Source organism: Anomalospiza imberbis, chromosome 6 (genome assembly GCF_031753505.1).
Source record: "Anomalospiza imberbis isolate Cuckoo-Finch-1a 21T00152 chromosome 6, ASM3175350v1, whole genome shotgun sequence".
Lineage (NCBI taxonomy): Eukaryota > Metazoa > Chordata > Aves > Passeriformes > Viduidae > Anomalospiza > Anomalospiza imberbis.
The window spans coordinates 31,911,272-31,933,796 of NC_089686.1; the positions used below are offsets into that span (position 1 = coordinate 31,911,272).

At 36.3% G+C, this 22,525-nt stretch overlaps 1 long non-coding RNA gene across 4 annotated transcripts in view; it reads right to left on the reverse strand.

The window, feature by feature from the left end:
- The window catches only part of LOC137475626 (uncharacterized), a 32,256-nt gene continuing 9,731 nt past the window's right edge, over window positions 1–22,525 (reverse strand). Inside the window, exons 3-8 of one of the 4 annotated variants that reach the window (XR_010999985.1) lie at window positions 19,236–19,439; window positions 18,494–18,644; window positions 12,183–12,273; window positions 11,098–11,214; window positions 2,810–2,916; window positions 1–340 (exon numbers count right to left, since the gene is read on the reverse strand). This is a non-coding gene — a long non-coding RNA (uncharacterized lncRNA). Of the gene's footprint in view, window positions 341–2,809; window positions 2,917–9,065; window positions 9,703–11,097; window positions 11,215–12,182; window positions 12,274–18,493; window positions 18,645–19,235; window positions 19,440–22,525 lie in introns of those variants that run through there. The other 3 variants (XR_010999984.1, XR_010999983.1, XR_010999986.1) reach the window with 3 other exon arrangements.

Genomic DNA, 22,525 nt, shown 5'->3' on the forward strand with positions numbered 1-22,525 from the left:
CATATTGAGTGTGAAGGATTATTTTTTTTTCTCCCTTCTAAAAAATCTTCCAAAAATATATCATGATTCCAGTTGACATTGTCTTTCTCAGAAAACTTCATTCTGAGAAATATTGAAGATGAATTGTCCAAGAAAAAGTCATGCAGCAAAGTCAGTGCTTGCTGTAGGAGCCACAGCTATTGAGATGGTTCAGTCTGGCCAGATGCAGTGCAGTGGACGGCACATCTCCTTTGGATGATCTATGGATGTTTCTTGCTCTTGCTAGAGCCTCCTCCTGGAAATTCCATAGGTGAGGATCTAGTCCTCTTTCCTGGTTTCAGGGTAGGCTGGGTTTTCACTGCTATTATTAAAAAACAAATTTTGAGGTTTTAGTGAGAATAACAATGCAGTGTTAACCATGACTTCAGTTTGTGATAAACAGCTGAGGATTTCTTCATAGTTTAGGTAAATCAAGTTCAGAACTTAGTCATTCTCCACTTGTAGTCAAGAGCAGGATACCCATTCCCTTCATATATACAGAGTCAAGCCTTGGGGGAAGTAACAGCTCCAGGAATTCTAGCATAATGTGTAAGGAGCTGAGGATAGTGGCTGGCAAACAGTAAATAATTTAATATATATCTTTCTTATTGCAAGCCTAGTTTTCACTGCAGCTGATTTAGTCAGGACCAATCTCACTAACATGCACTCCAGGATCTGCCCACCCAAAAGTTCAGACAAGTGATCAGTTATTTCAGGAGACGCTGTTTTTCCAGTACACTTATTTTTCATCATGTGTTCTTAATCTTGGCATATTTGTTTCCTTCTCATGTGTTTAAGAACAAAGGACAGTTTATGTAACTGCAAATTTTTCATAGCTTCCTTTTTGCTTCTGGAATAAATCTTCAATTACTTAATTTACAGATGAAATCACAAAAATCTTATATTTAAATGATTCTGTCAATCCGTGTGAGGGAGCAGTCTTAGTTCTTCAAAATGCTATTGTTTTGGCATTCCTCACTCTGATAATGAAATGCACAAACTTAGAAATATTTTGCTGTGAGTTGTGTACTACTCAGAGAATGCATTTTGAGTTTGATAAACATCAGTAATATATTAGGAATTTGATAGGTTGGGTTTTTTTCCTCAAGGAACATGGACTAAATATCAGCACTTTGAATAGTCATAAATTTAGAAAAGATTGCTTACCTGAATATGGAAGAAAATTATTTATAAGCCAAGCCTAACTAAATGGGAAAGTCTAATAGCATTTTTTTAATTACTGTTTTTATTACTTCTGGTCTATAACCAGCAGCACTAAACAACATGCCATTTGGAACATGACATTTTTTACGATATTAAGTGAGTTGGAAAAGATTTCGAGAGGCCATCTAGTCCAATCTCCTGTTCAAAACATGTCTTCTTGTGCTGTGAGAAATGCTGGAAATTCTGGTGAGCCACAGTTAAGACATTACTTGCTTGGTAATAAAAGCAGCACATTTATTCTTTAATTAGTCTTGGTTTCCCTACTTTGCATGGTCCTTTGAAATTCTGGTGAGTAACCTGGTGCATACCTGTGATCTTGACCAAAATCATGCTGAAAATAAACAGTTGAGCTACATATAAAATTCAGAAAGCTGAATAGTTTCAGCTTTGTTCAAGCCCTAGTCTCTCTGAACTGCTTTGAAATTATTTGGAAAAATCCCTATGGAATTTTGTCTGAGATGTGTGCTGAGGCATCAAACAGGAAAACCTCTGTCTATCCTGGAAAAAATTTCTGCATGACTGCTCTGCACCCTATGCAGTAACTTGTTCTGCTCTGTACTTATCCATAGCACTCATAAAACAGATATTTTCTATTGACATCCTACCATTTTTGATGATCTGGAAAAAATTATGTCAAATTAAAAATAGATTATCACATTTAGATACTATTTTTTGATTTTGTTCCAGAGGTCCCACAGTATTACTGAATGTTAAATCTGAGCAAAGTTTTACATTGGCTGATGGTCAAAATGCAGGATTAATGCTGCTTGCTCAACAGGTCTTAATGCGAATTAGTTTTATCATGTAGTAATTGCATAAAACATAATTTTCTGATAGACTGAGGAAAGTTTAATTTTAGCACTGTTATTATCTATAAAAAATAATTCCCTACATGCTGCACTTAATCATTTATTAGTTAATGGTATGTTCAGCAATTCTATTGCTTGTTGCAATATTTAGTCAAAATCATCTCTTAATGTAAAGACATTCAGAAGGGGATTATTTTTTTTTTTCTCCTGACTATGTGAAATGTGAGAGATGAAGTTTGGGTAAAGATTAAGACAGCAGCTGCTTTCTGCAAAGACTTTTGATGGGGTCATGGGACCTGCAGCTTACAGGGTTCCAGCTCCTGGATGGCATTGGAAGAGTATGAGTTATTTACTCCTCATGAATAATGCATACCATCACACTGCAGGGTACTGTATTTCAAGAGCTGTTTTATGACAAGATACTTGGTAGCAAAAAATGCACTAATATTCTAATGTAAAAACCCTATTTTTATTAATAAACATGTATTTTTTTTTTTTTTTAAATTTTTAACCTCAGTTGAAGAACTGAACAAAAATATTTACTATCTGGATTATTTGCAAAATAGATCTAGACATCTGATACTAAATGTGCTTTTTATAAACTATTCTATTTCCTTTGAGGAGGTTCTAATGTGAGATATTGCACAGAAGAAAAGGGCTCTATTTGATTACAGAGAGTGTGGTGAGTTCTTCATGTTTCCACACTTCATATTTTCAGAGTCTTTCATCTTTAGCCAAAGTCTGAAAGTTCTACTCACATCTCTCTTAAAAATCCTGGGAGGAGAGGTGGGCATAATTCCAGCATCCCTTCTAATCATACCTCAATGTAATCTCTTGTAACATCAAAGCAGTGGGAGGATGATGACTGGGAGAAAAAAAAAAAAAAAGAGTCAGCTAAAGTTCAGTCTCTGAATAGTCTGTGGCTGTTTGCCTTTAGATTTGTGTGTGAGGACGAAGGGGGGGTGGTGTCAAACTAATCACATGGAAAACTTGGCTTTTCTGAAATAAGGTTCATATATGCCTGGATAATGAATTTTTAAATAACTATTTGCTTTCATTAATGTAAGGGGAAGCAGTTAATGAAGGAATTCAAGCTAGGGATTTTTAGCCTTTAAATATCAGACACCTGAGTTTCATTTCTAGAAGTGATGTCCAACATGCTATGTGGCACTTTTAGACAAATTTGCAGCTGATAAATCACTTGTATTGCATCTCTGGGAGCCAAGTATGGACTGCATATATTGAATTGATTTGCAGAACTAGAAAGAAACTAATGCCAGATGTCACTTTTTCTAACACTTGAAAATCAGTCCCAAACCATTTGCTTGTCCAGTTAAGGCAGGTAGGAGAGGACATTATTGCTCGATGAAAGCAGTAAGCATTAACTAAAGTGCCTCTTAGGAAACAGTCAATGAATGCTGAGACTATAAGAGCATAGACTTCTCCCCACATCTCTTCTGTGCACTCTGGAGAATTATATACACAAATTCTGCTTGATTTTGCAGAAGACTTGTAACAAAGTCATCACTTCTAACACTTCAAATCCTGCAAAATATTTTCTGCTGATCATGCCTTGGGCTTTTGCTGATTTCTTGAAAAGAACATGCCCATTAGAACATAATAAATTATTTTCTTATTGATCATATCCTAATAAAGTGCTTTCTAGCTTGGACTCTTGTCTACATGATTCTTACTTTGTCAGACAGTCTTTTACTGAGGTATCCTGATCAGTACCACAGCTAGTGTTCCTGAATATCTGGTTACTTATACATTCTTTATCCAGGGAAAGGATTTGGGTTCAAATTCTGATCCTCCTGATGATAGCTATTATCAAAACTTTTTACCCTTTTCTATCTACAAATCTCAGACAGTGGAAAATGTCAGGAATACTGGAGTAAGAATCAGTTTGGATGCACTAAGAATGAGATATTTTCCTCTGTATTTTACTGTAATAATTCACAGAAAGACAGTTTTCCATTGCAGCAATTGAACTGAAATTTATTTAAAAACTTGGGCATGAACACCTTCACCAGCTTTTGTTTCTCTATTAGAATGCAGCATCTGTGACTGAAAAAAAGCTATACATTCCCTGTTTATTATCTGCAAAGTTATTTGCAGGTACCTAAAATAAGGTTCATTTATGCCTGGATAATAACATTTTCAATAACTCTTTGCCTTCATTAATGTGAGAGGAAACAGTTCATGTAGGAACCTGAGAAACCTGGTGTAGTTGAAGATATCTGCTCATTGCAGAAGGGTTGGACTAGATGCCCTTTAAATATCTCTTCCAGTCCAAACTATTCTGTGATTCTATGGTTTTCTGCAGAAGTTCTTCATATGGAGCAATAATAAAGTACAATATGTCATTTCTGGGCGAGGTATTGACAAGAAAATTCTTTTCTTTATTCAGTTTGTATGGCTATAAAAGCCTTCATAGATAACATGAAACAGAGTAATGGAAATTTACACTTCAGCAAAAGGAACGGATACAATTTTTGAATTCTAATTTACCTAGAAAGCCACAGAATCAAGAGTATGATTTAATTGAAAAAATAAGTCTTTTGATCCCATCTTTTCCGGGTCTTATTCCATAAGAAATTGAATTAACACCAACTTAGAAATTAAATCCAGCAAGAGGACTGAAACTAAGAATGTACATAACAAGATCTGCATATGTAGTAGATTTTCACGTCCTTCACTCAGTTAAAAGAGGAAGACTTAGGAAAATATTTTTGAGGGAAAAAAATCAATAAATCTTGTGTACTTTGAATAGATATAAAAACTTGAGATCCTTTTGAAAATTTGACAAAATTTTTGAATGTGAGCTCATTTGCATATCCCAAAATTGATTTTTGTAGATGGAAATTTTTATTAAGTAATCTTTTCACACCTTCTGTATACATTTAAAGTTCACCTGTGCTCAAAAGACCTATGAGTTTGGGTACCTGTATGCCATTTCTGGTCTTTCCAGTTCAGCAAAAGAAAGTGAAAAATTGGGTTACATTTATGCTTCAGGCTATAGTGATGGTAAGTAGAAAAGCGCTTTTTGAAGTATCAGAGGTGCAAGCTCAGAATCCAAGTTTCTGGATTTCAGGTTGTAAATTGACTGGAAGATTGAGAATAGAAAAAATATTTTACTACTCTGTATTAGTCATTGTGGGAATATGATTCTTATATTGTGAATTTATTTCCTGTGATAATTAAATGCTAAAAAATAAGCCTGATATTCCAGCACTGTTAGACTTCAAAACTAAATAGTGTCATTTTTTTTTGTTGTTAAAACTCTAAATGGTCCTTCCCCAAACAAAGCAGCATTTGCTAATTTCTATTTCAGTACTTTTTAGCAATGATGCACTGAATCCAAAAATCCTTTTCTGACTCAAGGAGATGGTGTGAAAGTTTGGAAATTTCTTGATAGAGTTCGCAGACCTAGTTTAAAAGTGAAAAATATCTTTTTCCTACTATCTCTATTTAAATCAATGAGGAAAAAAGTTTAACTTCTGGGCAGATGAACTTATGCCTCATCAGATATAATTCATTCATTATGATTTCATTGTTTCTTTCCTTCTTCATATATGACGGGATGACCATACCACCTTATTCCAATGTTTATATGAACTTGTTGATCTGGATTTTCTAGGAAATAGAACAGTGTTATTCTTCCTCATGGGTAAACACGTAATGTGTGATAAGGAAACATGCTTGAAGATATGGATTTATGAGGGAAATTTCTTTTTCATGTAAGACAGTTGAAGCAAAACAAACTCCGAGCCAATCTGAAGAGTTTTCAAGCCCAACCAACACAGCTGCACATTATCCTTGTAATCAGTACCAAGAAAAGTAGCTCTGTGGCTTGGATAGCATCAAATTTTAATTCTGTGAGGGTGCTTTGACTGTGAAAGTGAGTCTGTATGCTTAGCTGGGCATCTGTCCAGCCATTTAATTCATGAAGTGGCCTTCTCTCTACTTCAGGTAAGGTGCTCTAATGACTTGGTTGCCACAGGATGTGTGCAGTCTCAACCAAAAAGTTCCAGTATTCTGAGACTTGATTTTTTGCCTTTGAATAGCAATTGAAACATATCTCCTATTAAATAACCTTCTGTACATTCCTCTCACCGCAGTGCTGTGTTATTGAACAAACTAAACCCATGACATCACTTGATGTGTTAAAGGTACTCAGCAGCAAACCATTAAGGAAATACTCAGACTATTGCAGCATCAGGCCTCTAATTACAAACTTATGTGCAGTGTTCTGGTTCATTTCTGTTATTGATGTCCCATTTCAGTGGCAAACTTTTTTTTTTTTCCCAGTAATCCACCTCTGTGACTCAATAATCTCCAAGGACAAAGATGGCTACTGCAGAATGTGAGCCAAGGTTCCATAGTTGAATCTCACATGCAACTAATAGTATAAAGTTGTGACAGAAGTAATGTCTGTCTTGTAAAATGTTATTGTTGTCTCTATCTATAGGGAAAAAAAGATTAAAACCTCATTAAAACCTACTCTGCAGCATAATGGGCCTGACACTTTAGAGATCAACAAGCAGCCTTTTGGGCTGTTTTCTTGCACAGAAAACAAGTTTTTTGATGGTTGGACACAATATTCTTTTTTAAACTAAAATTCTGGATAAAATAATTACCAAATTTTAGTACTTTTACGAGACAGTTTCTAAAGAAGCATATGAGATGGATACAAATTGACTTGCAATCTCTAGAATGCCTACCCCAGAAGTTAGAAATGCTGTATAACTAAATAATGTGAATTTTAAAATAGGTAACTAATGCATTACAGTTTTGACATAGGAAGATAGAGCTATTACAAGTTATCGTCAACTGCAGTTTTTCTATAGGACCAACCAGCAATAGGACTGTGATTTTCCTTTTGGCTTCCTTCAGAACTATACCAGCCTTATCTCTTGCTGACTATGATTTCTGGCGTAAATCTGCTAGTCTATGCACCAAAGAGAACAACAAAAGGCTCTCTACATTCTCCATACAATCCTCGTCTCATTTAAATTTGCACAGGATTCTGTCTAAAAGTACATAATACAACTAGAGATACTGTGGCCTGTTGTGATGTTTTTAGAAAGGAAGGAAAAAGAAGCTTGTTTTGGAATGCCATGTTTGTTTCTATAAACCTGGTATTTACCTACCCTTTAAGGCTTAGTTAAGCAGTTGAAATCTATAGGAATCACTGTAGAAAACTGTGAACATGGGCAGTCCATACATCTCTATATGATTGTCCTTTGATACCGCTGAAACTCCACCAAATTCTTTGTTATATCCTTTTTTAAAGAGTAGTCCATTATTGTCTATGTATATATTCATTTTTCAAGAGCTTGCCTAGAGTGGGCTTGGTTCATGTGGATGGAGGTTGCATTTGATCCTGTTAATGTGAATAATAGAAACTGAGCGTTCTGTGGTTAAAAATAATATTTGAAAACTATCCTTATCTCTTTTCCATTCTGCTTCTTCTGTAAACAAATATTTAGAAGTAGAACTGCTAATACCATAAATATGTACTCCTGGTACTCATTTTTTACTTATAGTGAGAATGCAGAAAGTACTTCAGCTAAAGACTCCAACCAAGATGGTGCAAATTTTAATACTTCAGTTCCCATTATATGCTGCTGAAGTTCCAATGGCTCTGCATGTACGTTGAAATACAGATGGGTCTGCCAAAAGTCTTACAGCAGCTGAAGAAGAGCATGACTTCAGGAATGCTTTTAACTATGTTGTCCCTAGTATGTCCTCTGTCATGATTCTTGAAGGATGCTACAAAATACTGTGCAAAAAAGTTATCCTGAATCCTTTCCTTGACACTGATTCTTCAAGCTCCTCTTGGAAAATGTTAGAAGTTTCAAATTTTTGTATTCTGTCTTCCATAACGACATGTTATTTTGCTACATTTATACACACAAAGAGGAGGACACAACTCTTCCTCTGGTTCAGTCTATTTTAGGAGATTTCATTTGATTTTTTAAATGATTCAATAAGGGACAGCTGTAGACAAGAGAAACAAAAATATCTCTGAAAATAATTAAAAATGTGTTTTAGCAACATTTTCTTTAGAAAAGTAGAAAATGTTTCAGAGGTAGATTCTAATTCATGAAACAGATCCTCCTTTTTTTGCTTCGTAGCTGTGAGTCCTGTCTGTTTCTACTGCTAAAAGTAAACAGAGTAACTCAGAAAAGCATTCCTGTTTTTTGTTAGCTTACTAGGAAGGAAGGTCTGTCTGGCTTCTGCCTTTTTATTCTCTGCATTATTTACATGTCAGAGTGAAATAACTTTATTTAGCTATACCACATTTCAAATCAAATATTGTGTCTGGTTGCTTGGCAAATGTTAGGTCAATTATTTTCAATTATTTTTTTGATATATCAAATGCCTACTTGATATGCATCTGTCCATAATCCTAGAAAATCTTTCATTTTAATATAGGAACTTTATATCTAGAAGGGTTACCCTCACTGCTCCCTTTCATTAAAATCACTTATCCCCATGGACATTGAAAAGTCTGTTTTCCTGCATAATAGTTGTGTTTTGCTGGTGAACCAACAACCTGTACCAGTTTGTATCTCTCACTTAAGCTTTGGAGTTTTTGCAAATGAGCCATAAAAAAAGCCGTAACAGGAATATGGGACAAGATCACACTTACACACACATGAAGCCAAGCTTCAAGAGCTACCTTTCTATCCTAGCAAATATCCCACCTATCCAATATACGACACTCCTGGTGTTACCCAGCTGCTTGCAAGTTACATTTAAAAATTACCCCTTTTTTATTGCCACAGAAGCCTTGCATTTAAATCCCAGTAAAATGCCAATCTGTTGAGGATATGGGCGACAGGTTTATTCAGCTTCATATTAAGCCCATAGGTATCCTAAATAAACTTCCAGTTACAAACACTGAACACGTATTTTTGTCTGATAGGCCATTTTTAGATAATTATAACTATATTAATATATAGTGTGACTGTAATTTAATGACATTACACCTTGTTGCAGTTACCTATCTCTACTTGCTCCTTTGAATGCACAAAAAGTCTAAATTTAAATACTAGATTTTCTGGTATTTCTCTGTTTTAAAGGGCTAGAGAAAAACTAGACCAGAAATTTTATTTAATGTATTTGGTTCTTTTTACACATAGATTGACAAATTAAAGATGATTTTTAAGTCACATGTTAGTTCCAAACAAAGGGGGACAAAATGGTATTATTGTTGAATTTAAATGTCATTCAAGTCCTGCTTGTCTTTCTGGCTTCTTATTAAGTAAATGGGTAGTGGTTTGCATTTCTGCAGTGTCTTTCATCCCAGAGAACTTAAAAAACTGGATTAATACACACAACAAGCCCTTGAATTTAGCTGCTGCTACTGAGAGCTTTAATAGCAGAGTATGAGTGCAGTTAAAATAGGAGGATTAACTCTTGCACCAATAGAGCATCCCTTTACAAACCGAATGCACAAAGATCCTAACTCATAAAGTATAAATAAAAATGCTGAAAGTAATAAGGTTAAAGGACTAAATTTACTGAGTATCCTTTGATGTGACAGCCCAGGTTTTATGTATTTCATTCTGGATTGTATCCAGTGTCAAAGTGCACTTATTTGCAACAGTATATCTTGCAACTGAGCTAAAACTCTTGGTGTCTAAAACACAAACCAATAATATATAATTTTGGAAAAAAAGATAGTGAGACCAAGAAGGGATGTTTGAAAAAAGAAAAAACTGAAACACAGGAATAAACAAATGTAGGAAAACCAATGAAAACGTCAGCATTTTCCTGAAGTGATCATGCTGAAGGTCCAATGACCTCTCAAGCAGCTAGTATGAACTTTGTGTATGAACATGGTCCAGACTTACCTAAATGCAGATCTGGAATTAAATTTTCCATTATGAATCTTGTTTGGTTGCCCCACTTGTAAAAATAGATCCTAACTGTGTACAATTCTGTCTAGGAGGCTCCTGGGACATTTTACCATAAATAATACTTTTATCTGAAAATGATACCAGTTCCGACAGCTGTGTGTAAAGGCTCACAGTCTATTCCTAAGAGAGGAATAAAAGTAAGAGTAGTTGCTTGTGATTTATTAGTGATACTGTTGGTAAATTCCAGGTTGCAGCCATAAGAGATGGTATATATTTTAGAAGATAAAGGCTGAGGCACATAAATAAAAAATGCTCAGAGTGAAACAGTAAACAGCTTTATTACAGCTATGAATCTCACTCAATGATAGTTGATATATGGCCACAGAAGTTGTTTTTAAGAGACAGAGTGCTAGGAATTATCCTTGGCTCTTTTCAAGAAATTCCATGGCTGTTTGATTTCCATCTAAGCAACTCATTAAAGATGAATTGCAAGACTGTAGCTTTTAGGATACCTCAAGACTGACAAAATTCAGAGCCTTTATGTCTATAGCACATGGAACTAACAATGGCAGAAAATTGAAATTGTGGTATACAATTAGACAAGGTAATATGTCTTAGCTTTACTTAGGTATAGCTTTTCCTTTTATCCCTGCAGAAGATGCTGTCTATTTATTGTCTACTGTTACACTTGCCCAACAGAGCAGAAATATCTAGCTAAGTACTGCAGAACAATCCAAAATGGTGCAAGTCTTCATTTTTTGAGCTTTGGGAATGAGTCCATACACTTCAATTTTCAAAGAAAAAATGTGCCAATACATTTACAACAATAAGCACTTTAGATTAAACTCTACTAGTCCCTATACTTCAGCTTCTAAATCTGGTAGATGTGTCACACACATATGGAAGGCCCATTTCTTGTATTGCCTGGCTAGTACATCTCTAAAGTGCCTTGGAAATAGGACATTTGAATATATTTCAGTATTCCTTGTTCTCTCTGCAGAGGCTGCCAGCCAGTCTACAAGTAATGCCAGCTGAGGATGCTACATTTTGTATAGTTTTTGCTTGTCTCCACAAACAAAAGTAATTGTACATTGATTTGTTTATATTTTGCTATGTCAAGCTTGTAACAAGTCATGCCATTGTAATGGAGTGGAGATGTCACCTTTGTTTCTCACCTGCAAGAAGTTGCTGCCTCATATAAATGAGGCTTTCTGTTCCTTCTGTTTTGACTTAGATGGTCTTCGGCTGGAAGGTTGCAATACAGGATGAAACCACAGAACCCTTGTTTTCAGCTGAAAAGAAAACATTTCCATGAATAGATGAGACTCATACCCTCAAGGTCACTGTTTTGGCAAAGAATGTATCGAAAGAAATATGTGAGAAACTATGTTTATTCTAAAAGAAAATACAGGAAATGTATAAATTTATTATATTTATTATATTAAATAATGACATTTAAAAAACATAATCTTTGAAAAAGGAGACTTTAAGAATATTCTGGACTGGAAGCGAACTTAGCCATAGTTTGGAAGAAACAAAATCAAAGAGATTTGAACCACTAAAATAGAAAGACACAAAAGAAAGCAAAACTAAAAATAGCTCTGGCAGCACCCTGTGTGCAGATTTTGTGGGACATAACGCCTTCTGAACACACCTTTTGGAAGGCAGCTGAAGCTTCTGTCACTTTCCAACATTTGTCCTTTAGCTCAGAGATACTACAGACAAGTAAAGTATTTCCTTCAAGACAGTTGCTCAGCCAATTTGTCCTCTTTGTCTGGTGCTGAAAAGGTTCTATCGAGTCTGTACTGCCTGGTTTGGTATTACATTTTTGACTTCTGAACTAGATTTTTCAGTCTGCAGTCTGATCACTTTAGCAGAGCTTATTTTGTGAAACTGGCATTTTTATGCCTCTTTTGGGCAGCAGAATTTTTCACTTCCTAGATTCTGAACTGCCCTTAAAGCTTCCTTTAAATGTTCCTGGCAGTAAAAGCGTGATGATCAATTGATGTTTTTTTGACAAATAATAAATAATCAATTTTATGGAAAAGACTTCAAGTAAGTGAGACTATTTCTCTCTGACAAACTATATGAGAAAGTATTTATATCCTTTTCCTAACCTTTGTGTACTTGTCAGTTGGCCACACGGTTGCCTAAGGACAGGCATGCCTTTTGTGAATTTTTTTATATGTGTGTGCTTGTGTGCACACACAAATGTGTATTTTTGTCTTTATATCTGTGTGAGTAATAGAAACATAGTTACCATCTCTCCTTGTAGTAGATCTCAAAGTGCATTACAAGGCTTCGGTCCTCTCATGGTGAATCTGCAGCCTCACTAAGACTTTTAACAATGTCTACACAAGTAGAATAAGACAGAGCAGTTAGGTCTGGGACCACAAGATTATTATACCTAAAACAGTCACTTAACACATATCTTTTATATAGCACATGAATGCATGTCCACTTTGCATCTTACTGCAGTACAAAACATTGGTCTCATCTGTGAAGCAGATATGTCCCTGGAAGTTTTTGGAAATTCCTTTTTCCTTTGGGACAACATTACTTATGATCTGTGGTTCATTTACATTTACTTCATAGATTCTGCTTTTTAGTTCCTTCAGAGATCATTCCTAAAGCCTCTGTCAGATGCTAAGATTAATTCTGTGCATGCTGGGGAAGCAAGATACTGGAACTGCAATCTACTGTTGTACATGAAAGGAGAATTTTATTTCAACTGAAGAGCTTGTCAGTGCCATTGAAAAACAGGTTTGTGAAATAATATCAGTTGCACCTATATCTATTCTTTAATATTTAGAATGCAATTTAAGCTGAAAGCAATGTCAAAATTATCAGAAGCTTTTATCCATCAGACAGGGAGACACTCATTCCCTATAGACAGCTTTCTCAGTTTTGTTGGCTTTGTACAGGTGTGCATGAAAGAAGTATTCTTTAACCTTTTCCAAGTTGTATCTTGCAGCCTGATTTATAAATGGGATAATTTTCCTCCATGTAAATTCACTCGCGCTAATGCAGTGCATCCACAAAATCAGTGGAATTATCATTGTTAGAAATGCCTCTCTACTATGTCTACCTGAAATAGAGAAAAGTCAGTTCCAGGTTTTCCATAAGATAAAGCTTAATGCTACTTCAGTTGCTTGTGTTTATCTTCAATGAGTGAAAATAAGCTTTACTAGATAATTTTGGTTAAAATGCAAGAGAAATTATTTTATACCAGGTGTGGTTCTTTTCAAGTGACTGGCTGAAAATAATGAAATTTTTTATTCCAACTAAAAGTATTAAAATATTTTATATGTATAACATTTAAAAATTAAGATTCTTGATCACACTAGACAGTTTAGTTATGTCTACCAAGGTTCAGTCACACCAAGTAAATAGATTTATCTGTGTGCAAATTCAAGAGTTTTCATAACATTCCTTTCTGATAAGCCATGCACCACTATCTCAAGACCATTTCTTGACAACAATAGGTAGGCATTCAGCTTTTGTTCCTCCTGCAAGTTTATTGCATGCTTATTATTGGCCAGACTTGGCTCCCTAGGTGATTCTGCTTTTCCTGGGTGAGTGTCTAAGTAAAAATCTATCTCTAGTGTGACACTTGAGCTATGAAGTAAAAAAAACACTCACTGGGAACTTATATATTTTCCTAATGCATCCTTGGGAATTTAGCATTGTTGTGAAACTATCTGAGAAACCGTGGTAATGGAAATGGTAAGAGAAACCAGACAGTAGTGTTTAGAGAGCTATTATGAACTTTAGCTTCTGTTCACACAGTTCTCAGAAAAAACAAAACTTTCAGTTGCTGAAACTGCAGTCTGAAGGGGGTGAATGTTTACCAGATTCTTTGTTACCAGCCAAAGAATCCACAGAAAGCATATTCCATCATATGTTTACATAGCAAATCACATCCACATACAAATGCTTTCATCAGCTGAACTCCACTGGAGATTCTCAGCTGAAAAGGCTTATACTAAAGCATATTGAAGTCAGTGGAAATTTTCACATGGACTGCTGCAGGTTTTCTTTCAAGTTCTAACTCCACTTTTAGCAGCTGAGTTAAAGAAGTAACTCCATAAGTTGTAAGTTCACAGCACACTGTGATCTGTGCCAGACCCAGTCTTGTGACATGATTATTCATTATTATGCTGCAGCAAAATAGTGGTGAATATTGCACACTGTCCATAGATAAAATCTAATGAAATTTGCATTCCCTGTAGAATAAGTCTAAACTACTTCATAGACGTGAAAATTCCTCTTTATATGCACAAATTCTCCCGCTGAGAAGGGATAGTCTGAGTTGGCTTCAAAGGACATACAGATCATTAACCATGCCTGTGACGATTTCTTATATAAAGATATTTTTGAAGTCTACTACACAAGGGAAAACAATGTAAATGGTTAGGGTAGGGTATGGCCTGCAGTTCAGCTCCTATGTCTCTTCTATATTTGAGTTGAGTCTGGTTTGGTATGGCAATTTGAACAAGGAAATTGCTTCATCCATAGTGAATTGTTTTTCATAGTGAAAAGCAGCCTCTGCACAATCCCATGATGTGTATTTCTTGCATTTTTCTGTAGGGAACCTGAACATTTAGGGTTTTTTCCAGTTTGAGCCGTGAGTATTTTGCTACATGAATGTGACAAAAGCCAGGTTTTGAGAAGTGAGTATTACTATTGGATGGGATTGCTAAGGACTGTCATAGTAAGTCTACAAAAATTGTAGAATCATAGAAAGGTTTGGATTGGAAGAGACCTTTAAGGATAATCTAGTTCCACCCCACTTTCCATGGCCAGGGACATCTTCCACTAGGCCACATTGCTCAAAGCCCCTTCCAACCTGGCCTTGAACACTTCCAGGGACAGGGCAGACACAGCTTCTTTGGGCAACCTGTTCCAATGTATGTAATACATATCCTTCTCTCTGATGACTAAATGGGTAAACACAGATTGCTTGGATATGCACATCAGTGCAATTCAGACAAGAGAACGTTAACAGAAAGTGTTGAGAGCTGTTGGCTGACCCGGACAGCTAGTGGTGTTACTGGGCTGCCATCTATTCACCGATCATGTTATTCAGTCTCTCACTGTGTCTCTGGAAATTCACATCTGCATGACCTGTCAGGCCAATGCATAAAGAAATATAGGTTCATATACAAAGGATCAGGGAAGACTGAGGAGGGCAATGAAAAATGCTTTTCTTATCTGAAGTATTTCTGAGATTTTAAAAGATTTTTTAAAATCTTTTAAAGGTTAGCAAAAATCCATTGTAGGAACTTCTGAGAATAAAAGATTCTATGTTTTTTGCAGCTGGCTCAAATAAAATGATGTGTTTCATTTAAACAGCTTATCTTTTGAATACATGAGTAATTCAAATTCAGACAAAGTATGACATAGTCACAGAGTGTTTCTGTACAAGTTGTTGTAAATTCTTCTAGGTATAAAAGACAGACATAGAACATAACTTCAGCTAAACAGTCTGCTAATGGGCTTCTTGGAGCTGAACTTTGCTCGCAGCATGCTCTAGGGAACATGATGACACACAGTGACCTTAGTCACAGAGAAACATGGAATACATTTTCTCAAAACAAGAAATAGTGGTAGCTCTGCTGTCAGTTTCTATAAATCTGGGAACAGAAGCTGTGAACCAACCTTTTGTCAAAACAATCTCCTAATAGCCACCAAGTACATTAGGACCAAGTACATGTTTTTGTTATTCTATTTTCAATATTCATTTACATTTTTACAAAAGTGGACACTGTACTTGGGCTTTCTGTATGCCTCTATTTTCTGTTCCATATAATTTTTCTTCAAAGCATGAACACTAAATTATAAAACTAAACTTTTCCTCACAGGATAGAATTGCATCCAAAACCTGGGATCAATCTCTCCTGAAACTTAAATCCTAAATTAAAACCAGATCAAATTTTATAAGATGGCTTTATTTTTCATTAAAATTATCTTATTTGAATATCTGATTTTTATTTTAATATTTTGATTGTAAGTCAGGTTGGGTGCTGGATTTAAAAACTCTTAGTCCACATCTGAGTTTTGTCACTGACCTACTGCAGGGTGGAATGTCAGTTCAGATATTTCAATCAGGTTCAGGATTGTCTTAAAAATCTCTAATTCATGTCTTTTGCACTCAGAGAGAAGTTTAGGTAGGAGATCACTTCCTAAAAAGGTTGTTGGGGAAACAAAACACATTGTATAACAGGATTAGGATCACTTTGAAAGTTTGAACTGCTAGTGGTTACTTAAAAATAACCTTGTGGACTTGTAACTGAAAATTCCAGCTGTATTTTTAACAGTAGGTGTTGCTGTAGGAAAAGAGAACAAAGCATGCAAAGCAAATTGCATTCACAGGAACAGCATATTAGTGAAGAAAAAGGGAAGCCAGAATGTTTTGTTTAGAACTACTTTGAAAAATCCTATTGGCAGTTTATGTGATTTAAAATTTGATGTTATCACCTTTTCTCAGTCAGTTCTGATGAATTGCCTGTAAAAAGCAGTTAGATAGCTCAGCATTTTGAACATTTTGTCTGATTATAAAATTACCACTCAAAATTAAACCTCCCTCTTCTCACTGAAGTTTATATTAATACTCTGTCTGCATGAAAACTGAATCATAGACATATATACACTTCTAAATACCACTGCCTGGCTAGTATTTTAACCTGAAGATGTGGACAGATCAGAACAAAAGGTAGAATTTACATTAAGTAAATAAGGTGCACAGCTTACTCTTGTGTCTAGATAGCAGATACTCCTGGCAAAGCTCTGAAAGTCACTGTAGGTACCAATTTAGCTTCTTGGGTTAGCAGATAGATATGACTAGATGATGCTATCACTTTCCAATATGCTGATATAAGTCTTTGTGTTGCAGTGGTTCCAGACCCTTATCAGAGAGAACTCCATGTGCACATAGTGAACACACACAAACAGCCCTGTTTGTCGTGGTCTACTGAGGTACTGAGACAAACACTGCATTGCCTGAGCAGCAGAAGCCCATGGGAGAAAAATAAGCATGTTTGTTAAATTTTTGATCTGGAAGTGATTAGAGAGATTTCTAGGAGATTGGGGTGGAAATATGTTTGATTGAAAAAGGAGGGAAAAAGTCACAGCCGTGCTTGTGCCAAGTGTTACCTGGTGAGAGCATGCTCTGCTCCAGCCAGTGGAAGGACAGGCTCTCTTTTAACCTGGGCTTTTTCTTTCAAGTTTTTCCCTCCCTCACTTACATTACAATTCAGAACTTCAGGATAAAAAAACTGTTTCCTTCTTATGTTCAGCAGGTTTGGGTGAAGGATATGTGTTGTAAAACAGGTTTTGGAGGAGCATTGTGTGAGTGAGCACAAGTTGACAACTTGCTGAAAGCCCAGGGGCTCGGCTTTCCTTGTACATTGTGCTCAGCCTATACTGTCAGTATTCCAGCGATCTGCTTGTGGGGAAGAACACTTCACTTCTCACTCTGTGGAGGCACATGGAAGTTGAGATGTCAGATATTACTTCTTACCTAATCACATTGTGACACTATCAGCAATGAGAGTTCTTGGTCTGATGGCATAAATAATTCACCGAAATATGAAAGCTTTATAGAAAAAGCAATAATTGGAAGTGAAACAAGATGCCTCATAAGGATGTAATCGTAAACAACAGAGACTCAACCTGCTCCTGGATCAGACGACTAGATACAGCTGAGTCTACCAAACTGGAGCAATGCCTCAGTAAAGTCAGAGATTCCAATTATTTCATCAAGTTAGTAAAAATCTAGGAATACAGCAGAAAGATGTCTTCTTTGATAATCTAGCTGGAGATTTAAGTAGTGATGTCTGTTGAGGAATAGTCAGAGATGATGAAGTGTAAATTGCATCACATTAAGAAGTCATTTGAAAGTCTCTTTTTATAGCATGAGAGATGTACTGTGCTGAGAAGTTACTGATGTCAGGTCATTTTGTACCAATCCTAACAGAGGTAAAAGGGTTTGAGCTATGCTTAAAACTATAAAGTTTATACATGTGATGTTTGCAGTTTATATATGTTGATGTTCAAAATAAGTGAGTCAATAAATCAGTTCATTGTATAGGACTACTTTCTGGTCTCTCTAACACATATTATTCAAATTTAGAGAAGTGACAGGGTTTAATGGTTTAATTAAAAACTAGTTCCTTTCTTCATGGTTTGGGTGCTTTGAAGCTATGAGCTATTGTCCTTAGAAGAAATAACAAAAAAATATTTTTTAAAAAGTGTAATTTATTGAAAAGTGAAAGAGAGAAATGTCCCCACCCAGGGAGCAAACTGTAACAGCACTGGCAGTTTAACAATGAAAGATCTCATCAGTTAAATTTGTAATAATATTGATAGCAGAAAGGATCAACAAGTGTTGAATACTAACAAATATTTTGCCCAAAGAGTGAAAGATATGATGAGGATTTGTGAATGGGATTGAATTCTTATCCTAACATTCCTTGGGTCTGTTCTTTCAAGGGTATCTAGGCTAACACATGGTAGAGGAAATGAAATCTTTTCTCCTTGATATCTTCAGAGTAGGCAACCGGTACCTACCTCATGCTCCTCACAGCACCGCAGATTGCCACTTGTTCCACACATCCAGCAGCACCCTCCTGTCGTGCACTCTGCTGAGGGGACGGGCAGCTCCTGCCCAGGTGCAGAGCAAAGCTGCCTCTTGCTTTGCGGAGTTTTTGTTCAGGCAACACTAGGAGACACGATGAAGTAGAAACATATAAAAGAGGAGAAAGCTAGCATCACAGGTCAATTGTTAGCATTAGCACTTTGAAGATTTAATTTTGCATACTTTTAGATACTACTTCTGCATCATCTGAAGTTGTACTCCACAGCATCTGCAACCATAAAAACCATGTGGATAGAATAAGAGGGAATCTTTGAGTTAAAACATGTAAAAATTGTTTCAAATGAAGGAACAAGATTTTGTTTCCTCTTTAATGAATACATGCAGTCGTCATATAATTCTAAATTTTGGCTAAGCATAAAAGAATGGAGGATATCATAATGTCTGACAGAGCTTACTGATAATGACTGCAAACCTATAGTAAAGATCCTTGTTCCAGTGATTTTCTCCTGGTATATTTTAAATATTTCATATGGAAACCAATGTTTTGTACCTATTAACGGCTCTGTTACATGTCAGCCTTTGCTTGCAGCTTTGTTTTTTCAACAATGCAGTTCGACTGTGGCTCTTTTGAAAGGTTCAAACTTCAGGACATTCTCAAGCTCACGTGAATCATTTATATCACATCTGCCTTGGAGTAAAATTAGGAATTATTACTAGATGCTGCAGTATGAGGTGCTTTCTCCATCATTGGCTCTCCTAAGCCAGGTTCTTCTGCAATAAATTTGGAACACATCCAAAAGTCATGACATTTGATCACAGGCAATTTACCACAACAGTCACGGAATCCTCTGCTTCTGGCTCTTGACTTCTGGACTTTGTATATTTTTGGTTTGCTCTGTCTCTGAAGACAGATCATGCCTGGAAGGGAACATAAGACAGAAACACCTATCAGAAAGACTTAGTTTTGCATAATGTAGATAAATTAGAACATATTCCCACTCTTTGCTTGACGTTAGAAGCAGAATGTGGGCACCAGTGCAGTGGGTTGAAAGATGTATTTGAAAAAATAGCTCAAGGTTTTACTACTGCGTCTCCTCTGATATTTTGCGTAAATCCTATAGTTAGTTTTCATGTAAAATCACACACAAGTATACACAAATCACATTTTGCTGACTGTCTTGAAAGATGGAACTCCCTGTGAGGAACAGAGAATTGGACTTGACAATCTTTATGGGTCCCACCCAACTTGAGATATCCTATGATTCTATGATTATAACCTTCTGAGGTCCAAAAGAGCTGTGTTTGAAAAGTTTTCTTTGGGAGTCCTTATTGCTGGTGCTATCTATACATCTTGTTAAAGAAACCCCCGTCTCTTTCCAAAACTAGCAGTGGAAGTCAAACTGGGAGTGAGAAAAGAGGAAGAGTAAAAAGATTGCCACAATAGACAAAAGGCAAAGCAGAGAATATCCTTCTTTTTACAAGACTGTGTATACTGTTGATTGTTGAGAGAATTTGACTCATAAATTCTCTCATATTCTCCAAGCAGTAGTAGAACATACAAAGAAGTGAAACTGCTGAAAGATTGAAAGCTTACCTTTGCAAGAATAATCAGGCCCCCTTATGAGGAATACTATATAAGAACATCACGAGCCTAAACCTTTTCCCCTCACTGATAATACCAATTTATGAATTTAAATTTTTGTTACTTACTTGACGCTCTTCCCAGCAAGAAAATTCGTAAGTATTTAAAGTTCTTCCATATAAGGATTAGATTCCTTTGAAATTAAATGATTTAAAAATATGAAAATAGTCTGCAGTTGAATCATACTTATTTTTTTAATATAGGTTTATTCAGCAAATTGGCTACCAGTTGAGAGCAATGGTTTCCATACTACGATTTGCGGTGTATTCAAAACAGATGGAAGCATCTCAAAGCCTGCTTTGTCCAAAGCCAAGAACATTTTTCGGCAAGAAGTCTGAACTTGTTGCCACATAAACAAAATGAGTGATTTAACTTTGTGTCTACATATTTTGGATTGGCAAAAACTGCTGTAAAAAAGTAAAGCCAGAGAGCAAATGCTACAAAAATAGGAAAAGACAGAGCAAGAAAAAGAGAGAGATACGCACACATATGCGTGCACCACACACAAACACACCCATTCTGGCAGCTGTTAGACCCGAAGTGTTTGTGTTTTGAGATTCTAAACAAGTAACAGGGCGTTTTGGTCCATCTGGAAAATTTCTTACACTTTTCTTTCCCTGAGTTTAGGCACCCACATCAATATTGAAGAGAGCATATTTGTATGCCTTCTCTTGGCTGTCCCTCAAAATAAAATTAAGCCTTACATTTTCTTCAGGTTTGTTTACGATGTAGATATTCAGTATGATGCTTTCCAAGAAATCAAATGTATCCTAAAACATTGAAATGTAGAGAGGTCAAAAGAGTAGATAATAATCTTGACTGTATATGTGTATATTTATGTGGAAGGGGTGAAAGATTTAGTTTTGGACTAAGGCTCATGTGCTGAGTTGTCTGGCCCTGAACTTCACCTAGATGATTCTGTTTTAGAGACTATCATTGGTTATTTCCAAATTTGCAGTTTTTGTAGACATTGAAATTTTGTCCTGGAAGTGCTCATGGAAGAGGACTGAGTATGGGAGTAGACAGAGAAAGCTGTGCATAAGTTTGTCTCTCTCATTGATGTCTTTTGGTGGTTTTGGTGTTGCAGAGCTGAATAGGTGTAACTCTCCAATTTTATTCCCTTTTCTAGGGTAGGATGTCTAGTTAAAGTGCACATCGGACTGTTTGCTAAAATGTCTTCCAACCTTGCTTAGTTGTTCCTCCATTTTTGCCTACAGCAGAATTATCAACACTTCTTTTCAGGACCATTTTTGATTGTTATACATAGCAAATTCTGAGCCTATCTGTCTTCATGGTTTCCTTCTATGAATGAGATGCATTTTCTGTGGAATGGGGGTGTTGAAATGTAGTCATGACTGTCCCACAAGTCTTTCACTATTTCATACTTCTTGGGCCAAGAAGATTAGGAAAACACTGCAGAGGATAAATTCAGACTGTGGGGTACAGCTTGAATTAGTGATTTTTTTACTTCATATGACTCCTTATTTTATCTTTTATGTAGCATTTTATTAGCAAAAAGAGGCCATTATTTTTCTTTTGTGTAGCCCCGTTAAAGTCAGTGAGCTCAGAAATATGGAGTTGTATGACTATCAACTTTATAGAAATGTCTCCAGATGACTAGAAAGAAATATTTGAATGCCATGGAATGAAAAGAAGTTATAAAAATTCCTGGGATTTTAATTTGATTTGCCAAAAAGATTTATCAAAGATGCATTTGTAGAAAACATTGTGTCTTTCTCAGTAATCTATTTTCTTCTAGAATAGAACATAATGAAACATATACCCATAGATTATCAAGCATAATGGCAATTTGTTGTATTGTGTTTTTATATCTCTGTAACAGTTCTGTAATGGTTTGCCCCTTCACCCCCCAATTTCTCCCAATGGTTCCACCCTGAGCTTTCCTGCCTTTCCCTCAATGCCAATCTCCCTGAAAATGCTCAGTCATTCCCCTGTCCCCTCCCTGGTACCCTGTCCATCACTCGGCTCCCCATCCTTCTCCCCCAGAATCTTCCACCTTGGGCATTGAGTGAGTGGACGAGGGCCAGGGATCCCTCCCTTAAACTTTCCCCATTGGTTTGTGTGTCTGTCTGTCCCTCCGCCTTCCACTCCCCCGAATCCCCCCATTGGGTGGTGGGCGTCCCTTCCCCCTTGTTACTGCCCCGGTACTTAAGGCGATTGAGAGAGCCTCGAGAGCATTTTCGGCTATCGGGACAATGGCATTCGGAGCTCCTTGGAGCTTGCATTAAATTTGAGACTTTTTCCCCAACCTTGAGTCAACTCCCTCATTACCTCCTTGGACGCCACCTCTCCTCCTTCCAAGACCGACAGCGAAGCACTCTGTCTTAGCCGCTCCTTGAAT